Genomic DNA, 8,005 nt, shown 5'->3' with positions numbered 1-8,005 from the left:
CGCCGGGCGGTCTCGCTGGGAGGCTCAGTCGGAGAAGCTGCGCGCCGGCGAAGCGGAGGCAGCAACTTCCGCCTCCTGCTGGATCGCCGCCCAGCCGCCCAGCCTAGTTTCGCTCTCCCGGGAGGGCGGTGGAACTTTGCCCTGGGTGCGATTGTGGCGTCACAAAGGCCCGGCGGCCAATGAGCGCGGGAGGTGAAAATAGGGCCCTATAAGTAGCAGGGCGTTGCAGCGGGCCGAGAAGACGTGCCAAGAGGCTACGCAGGTGCCTCTCCCTTACCTGCGGCTTCTCGTCCTTCGGCCTGGAAGCCGCCTGCACGTTCTTTGCATTGTATCCGTATATTAAAAGTCAGGCGTCTAGAACGCGAAGTTTTCTGCCCTCGGCCATTATCGTTACCGCTTTGTGGCTTGGCGCAGGGTACACTTCTGGATTTTGACAAGTTAGGATCCCCCCCCCCTTTCGCTGTTAGTAGGTGTCACAAGCGCGAGGACCTTTCGCCACAGCTTGGTTAAAAATGGATTAATCGGCGGGTATCACGGCAGTTCACTGTTGGACTGCTTTGTGCGCCTCCGTGGGTTCGAGGTGACGGCTGTAGCGGAGGTGCTTGGCACCCGGGACGTCCCAGGTTGAGTCCCTGGCATCTGCAGGTTAAGCTGGGAAGAAACCCTGGAGATTATGAAGCCCTGGAAAGCCCCTTCCAGGCTGAGCTAATGGACCAGTAGGGTTTCTGTATTCCTGCCTTCCTGGTGCATTTCCCCGCCTCTGTGTTCTTTATTTAGGGACACCCAAAGCTGCCTTATTATACTTAGTCACACCGTTGATGCACTGTTGTCAACACCCTTTAATTCAGTTCTGTTCATAAGTTTATTGTTCTGTCCAAAGGCCATGGCAAACTTGTAGAAATAGTATCTATAAAATAATATGGAACATACAAAATGTAAGCCAATATCCATGATGTGTGTGAGAGAATTCACCAGAGACACAAACAAGCTTAAATCTATCTTAATTTCAGATGGTCAACATGCGGAAACTGCTTTGAGGGTTGTTGTTTTTTAATCGAGCAGGGTATAAATGTTTTGAAATAAAATGGTGAACTCTGACACTTTCACATTGAAATGAGATACAGAGTTGTATTTTCTCCTAATTGTAGATGCTCATGCATTGAGAAGGCCAAAACGATAATGTACAGTTTGCACAGATCTGGAATTACTGCTAGAGGTGGTGTGTGATCACTTTTCTGGTGCAGACTGCTCTAAATGACCATGGTCGCACTCACCATACCACTCTGAATGGTAAGGGTTTCCCCAGTGAATCCTGGGAATTCTAATTTGTTAAGGGTGCCAAGAGTTGATAGGAGACCCCTCAAAAAGCTACAGTTCCCAGCACATTTAACAAATTACAGTTCCAAGGATCCTTTGGGGGAAGCCATGATGTTAAAGTGGTATAAGGGTGCTTTGAATATATATGGTGTTTATGTGAATCATAAGTATAATCTGCCTCCCCAACCCTGCACATGCAGGGTGATTTTGACACTAGACTACCTTCAAATATGTAATCTTCACAGTGCATAATGAGGTGGTGCGGCTAGTTTCCTGAACATTTGAATATCTCTTAGGTTTACATGTCACAGCTAAGCAGCAAGTGCAAAAACTAGTAATTATGCCTCTAGATAACATCTCCACAAAGCAAAAAAGCATTGTTATGAGGTTTCTTTTTTGGGGGGGGGAGTGCGGGTGGGTAAGATGTATACCTGAGCCACCTTCCAATTCCTGAATCCAGCAATTATTAAAATCTAAACAAGGATTCAAATTGTTGAAAGAGCCAAGCAAACCAAACCCTGGGTGACCACCTGGAATTTTTCATTGCTTTTAAGATTCTGGCGGCATGCAACAACATGCATCCTTTAACCCTTTGCACTGTAAGATTTCACCAGCTGAAATTAATGGGATTAGGAAGAAATTGACTCCAGATAGGTATGGGACTTATATGAGCTTGGATTTTGTTTTTATCATACCAATCCCCACCCTGTGAAGTGGTAACTCCCATTTTCTTTTTTATACCCAGTCTTGGTGATGCAGAGCAGGAGTTACATTAGGGGAGAGCAGGGGAGGAAGACTCCCCTTTGGATTTGAAGCAGCACCTGTTTATTCCTATATTTCTGGCCAACTCATCTGTTTTACCCAGTGACTCTGAGCGACTTTTAAGGATAATTAAATGGGATTGTGTGCTGGATTTCCATGTGAAAGGGATAAATTCTTCTATTGGGAAAAAAAAAAAAAGCTGGTGGCAGTTGTGTTCATAACATTACACGGTGTTACTGAGACAACAGGGAATCATAGAGATGGAAGGGAACCCTGAGGGTCATTTAGTCCAACCCCCTGCAATGCAGGAATATGCAGCTGCCCCTTATGGGGATCAAAAGCTGCTGTTTCACTTGTGTGGCAAAATTCGCAATGGAACTCTGCTTTATGCAGTTCCACAGCTCAAGGATTTTATTTGTTTGAAGAATTAGAAATAAGAGATTGAATTCTAATGTATTTACGTACTAGGCCTGTTAATAGACATAATAACACAGGGCAGACAGAAGAAGAAGAAGAAGAAGAAGAAGAAGAAGAAGAAGAAGAAGAAGAAGAAGAAGAAGAAGAGTTTGGATTTGCTATCCCGCTTTATCACTACCCTAAGGAGTCTCAAAGCGGCTAACATTCTCCTTTCCCTTCCTCCCCCACAACAAACACTCTGTGAGGTGAGTGGGGCTGAGAGACTTCAAAGAAGTGTGACTGGTCCAAGGTCACCCAGCAGCTGCATGTGGAGGAGCAGAGATGCGAACCCGGTTCACCAGATTATGAGACTACCGCTCTTAACCACTACATCACACTGGCTCCCACACTGAAGCTAAGGTGTGCTCAAAACAACAACAACAACTTTTAAAAAATCATTTGTGAGCTAAGTTATGCACATCAGCTGGTCAGTCCACAAAAATGAATTTGCCTTATACCACTGCCACTGCTCTTGATTATTTCAGGCAAACAATTATATTGGCAGTATTCTGCCAGTTTTATTTTCACAAGGATTCACTGTTCTCATGCTTATGAAACACACCCTCTTGTGTGTACAACGTTCTCCCCTCTCCCCACTGCTTACTTGAAATGTTTATCCTGCTCAAAAGATTAATGCTTTGGTACTCTAACTGTAGGCCAAGTTTTTGGTAGAAGTCCTTCCTTCACTGTTGAGAGGGGCAAACAAGGTGAGACACTGCAGACAATCTCCTGTCTCTAATGTTTTTGCAAATAAGCATTTGAGGGCGGGGGAGAGTTTGGGATGACAGTGTTAGACTGTTCCCTTTTCATGATTCTGGCTACTCTATCCAATTTGTTTTTCATCACATTTTCCTCCCTCCCAGCAAAAATTAACTGGCCAGCCAGCCATTCCACATCCACTGACCATGCTCAGGCCTTATTGGGCTATTTAGGGGTTTCCTAAATCCCCACCTAAAGTTTTTCCACTAAAGATATAATAAATAAGGGAGACATTTCCTAGGGTTGCCATATTTCAAAAAGTTGTCGAGCTTTTTAAAGGAAGACCCCAAAACTGTCAAGCTTTCCTTAAGATACCCATCAAAATTGTTGAGATTTCTTTGGGAACAAACCCAAATTGTTGAGCTCCTGCCAAAATAGTGGTTTTAAGCTTTTGGAACTGTTTCCGCTGCTTTTTCTATTGTGTTGCCATACATCCAGGTTTTCCCTGACATTTTGCCAGTTTGGCAAAATTCCCCCCTGACGCCATTTTTACACACGACAACCAGGATATGTCAGGAATTTTCCTACATTCCCAGTCTGCCATGAAAATCTTCTCTCTGCTCCACTTTCTACCTTGCAGCTTCTTCCTGAACATTCATACAACCACCACCATCTCCCCCATGCAGTGGTGGCTAGTAATCCCTGGAGCTGGTGGAGCAGTGGTCAGGGCCGCTTATGGGAGACAGAGCCAGGGGTCCACTGGAGGCAGAGTCAAATTATTCTGTTTCTCATCCTCCTCCCTTGCAAAAATATAGTAGGCAAGTTAGCAATTCTCAGGCATAAGCACTAGAGGACAAAGGTCGAACATACAGAAATAGGTCAGTGGCAGAGCATGTGCTTTGAATACACAACCACCCAGTTTCTAGCTCTGACATCTCCAGGTAGGACTGGAAACTAGAGAACTGGAATCTTACTTTACAGGAAGGACCATAGTTCAGTGGTAAAGCACCTGCTCTGTGTGCAGAAGGCCCCAAGTTGAATCTCCAGGTAGGACTGGGGAACACCAGCCCTCCACTATCTGAAACTCTGAAGAGCTACAGCTGGTCAGTGCAGACTGTACTGAACTAGATGGGCCAGTAGTTTGTCTCTGAAAAATAGCACTTCCCTGATGTGACGGTTTGCTCTGGATTTTGGTGTTTGGTTTTAGTGTTATTTTAAAAAGCGATTTGTGTTGGAGTTAAATTGTTGCAAGCCATTTTGAGGTACAAAGATAAGAAAGCAAATATGAAGTAATGTGTAATATTTATTGTGCTACCTGGCAAATGGAGGGGATCCCATGAGAACCCCTCTCCCTTCTCCTTGCTACCTTGTTGTTGGCATCTTTTTGTTTCAAGAGACAATGGAGTGCACCTCTGGGGTGAAGTCAGACTGCTGTGCTGGCAGCACTGAAGTGACCTCCAAGCCTGGGCAGAGTGTTGGGAGGTCCTGGGCTGCCCAGATGAGAAGATCCCTCTCTCGGCCTCGCTGACGTGGTCCAAAGGAAAGAAGAGCAATACATTTGGCAGAGCAATACACCAGCTTAGCTGCAGGAGTTGCCGGAAGGAGGTGTGCAAGGCACTATTCAACTGCCTTAGGGACTCCACTCTGGATTTGTGTAGAGTTTCTCCTTGGCCGTTTTTTCTCCTGAAGATATCCCACAAGGCAGTGAAGGTTTAGGACCAGAGTTTTCCTTCTCCTAGATGGGCTACCTTCCCAGGTTGACATATCTCATCTGCCCCCCCTTTATTCTTCTGTTTTTTAAATATCATTTTTATTAAATTTTCTGATTTACAATTTAGAATATTCATCTAAACAACCTTAAAATATCAATGACTTCCCTTCTTCTCTTTCCGTCGTTCATTTCGCATAACATAAATCCCTGCCTATTTTACATGAACTAAACCATTCAGTATTCCATTACTGCATCCATCAAAACTTATTTACACTGTTGAATTTATCTTAATGCTGCCAATGTTTCCAAGTGCACACAGTTCCCCCCTCCATATATTCAATAAACATTTTCCAATCTTATTTAAATGTATGTTCTTCTTGTTCTCTTATTCTGTATGTTAGGTCCGTAAGCTGTGCATATTCCACCAGTTTAAGTTGCCATTCTTTTTTAGTTGGGACCTCGCTCGTTTTCCATTTTGGGGCTAACAAAACATGGGTAGCAGTCATGGCATACATAAATAAATAACCTTTTTTGACACCTGGGAATTTCCGTCTGAATTATTCCCAAGGACTCGTCTGCCCCTCACTTTACAGCACATGCAGAAACTGCTTTCTTGACTGCAAGGCCCAGTATTAGTCTCATCTGCTCAATCTGCTGCCTTCACATGTGGGAGAAGTCCCTAACCAACCAAGGATTTGAGACTCATCAGTTACCCTCACCTGGTTTAGCCGGCCAGTCAAATCCGTTTCCTAGGGTGTGGCTGAGTGCAGGGTGGGGACCAAAGGTGGACAAACTTGGCCAGGAGGAGGAGCACAATGTGTCCCCCACCAGAGGTACTACTTCTCCCCTCATACCCCATACACCCCATTTATATCATCTAAACTGTATTCAGGAGAATGGAAGTGGGGGGGGGGGGGAGCTTGTTTAATATTGGATTCCTTGCCAGCTAGAACCATTAGCTGATCATAGAACATATGCTATGTCATAAGCCAGATTGGGAAAACATTATAGGGGTTTTATCGTCAAAGAAAGTTTATACCACAGAACTATCGTCACATTGTGTTTGTTTTTACCTAAGTAATCTGGAAAGTATAGATATGATTATAGAAATACACTGGATTTGCAAACATAAACTCAGTGGAAATGTCCCAATATCAAACAAGTGACCTTCTGAGAAACAAAAATGGACTACAGTTTCCGAAGAAAAACACACAATATTAAACCATTTGCATTAGTTTTACCTCTCAGGGTCTGGTGAGTAGCTGTTTGTATAGCCGTAAAATGGTAATTTTTGGCCTATCTTCATGATTTCTGTGCAGTTATACAATATGGGTTCTGTGCTGGTTTAAAGCCTTGTTGAGAAACATTATAAAGCTAGGGGGAAAGGAATAAAATTTCGGCCTAACTAGATATCATGGGGGGACAAGGACACGAGTGCCGCCAACCAGCCTCTCCCCTCATGTGTTTCTAGCAATATCTCATAAAAGAAACATGTGACATTATGTCATTGTACATAGCAGCATATCCTCATCATTGACTACTGCTTGCAGGGAGTGTGGAAATGCTGGACATGATTCTGTCACATCACACATTCCTTGTGCTCAACACGTCTTGGATGTTGTTGGAGTCAAATTCACATCCATCCCAGCCAGTGTAGTCAATGGTCAGGATGAAGAGAGCAGCATCAAGAGGGCCTCAGATCCCCCATTCCTGGCCTAAAGGGGGTTGTGTGTTTTTTTTTTTTGGGGGGGGTGTTTTTACTTTGCTTATGTATTTTGTGTTTTCATATTGCAATTTTATCCTGTGAACCACCCAGAGAGCTGCAGGTACAGGGCGGTATACAAATTTAATGAACAATAAATAAAAATAAAAATAAACTGAATACCTCCATTACAAAATGACCACACACTGAAATCAGTATGAAGCCAGTTTGTAATTTGTTGTTCTCTAAGGGGTGCTGTGGTTCATAGGTCTGAAAAGAGAATCATTTAAGAAGCCATGACTACAGAGGTCTCTAGATGCATTGTCTATTGATGGGAATTAGCCACGATGGCTGAATTATTGAGAGTGTTTTAAATTTTTATTTGATGATTAAACTTTTATATTGTAATGCCACTGCGGCTGTAAAGTGTTCTGTATGTCTTATGCTATAAACTGCCCTGGAATTGTGAACTAATAATGGGAAAAAAGACAAAAGGAGGAAATATTGTTCCCAGTGATGGCAATGGCAGCTTCTTTGCCAGGGCTAATAGGAGGGAATGAGTGTCTGTGTCACAGGTATCTGGCAGGGAGGAAATGTTTAACCTCTCCCCGAGTGCTGTGGTCCTGATCCACATTAAAATAAAACACACTTTTGGACCACTACAAAGGATGTTGATGCTTCACATGTAGTTTGATTTTTTGCCCCCTGGAAAATAAATTACACTCTAAATGCAAACAACAACAACAACAACAAAAACCCCCTCTTTCCACTGCTCCAGAAGGAACCAGACCAACAGATTCAAATTACAGGAAGTAAAGGTAAAGGGACCCCTGACCATTAGGTTTAGTCGTGGCCGACTCTGGGTTTGCAGCGCTCATCTCACTTTATTGGCCGTGGGAGCCAGCGTACAGCTTCCAGGTCATGTGGCCAGCATGACTAAGCCGTTTCTGGCAAACCAGAGCAGTGCACGGAAACACCGTTTACCTCCCCGCGGGAGCGGTACCTATTTATCTACTTGCACTGGTGTGCTTTTGAACTGCTAGTTTGGCAGGAGCAGGGACCGAGCAACGGGAGCTCACCCCGTTGCGGGGATTCGAACAGCTGACCTTCTGATTGGCAAGTCCTAGGCTCTGTGGTTTAACCCACAGCGCCACCAGGAAAGCAGACTGCAAATAAACATTAGGAAGATTTTTCTAATGGTAAGAGCTGTTTGACAATGGAACCAGTGCTTTTTTCGGTCTGTACGGCATACCGCCGCCTCTCTCTCTCAGCCCCCCCAATTTTGCTGCTGCCACATGCCTGTGCCCGCATTTGCTTGCTCCGCCCCTCCCCGCACCTTTGCCATCTCCTCCTCTGTT

At 44.4% G+C, this 8,005-nt stretch overlaps 1 long non-coding RNA gene across 1 annotated transcript; it reads left to right on the top strand.

Annotated features, from left to right (window-relative positions):
• The first annotated feature begins 218 nt into the window (after window positions 1-218).
• LOC310673773 lies at window positions 219-2,230 on the top strand. The gene is made up of 3 exons (XR_014509223.1): window positions 219-328; window positions 1,922-1,971; window positions 2,063-2,230. It is a non-coding gene; the product is annotated as an uncharacterized lncRNA (long non-coding RNA).
• Window positions 2,231-8,005: the final 5,775 nt, after the last annotated feature.

The sequence above is a fragment of the Podarcis tiliguerta genome (assembly GCF_965153285.1).
Source record: "Podarcis tiliguerta genome assembly, chromosome: 3".
In the NCBI taxonomy this organism is placed as follows: Eukaryota; Metazoa; Chordata; class Lepidosauria; order Squamata; family Lacertidae; genus Podarcis; species Podarcis tiliguerta.
Note: the sequence above shows the minus strand (reverse complement) of the source record. Positions and strands in the feature narration are given on the sequence as shown.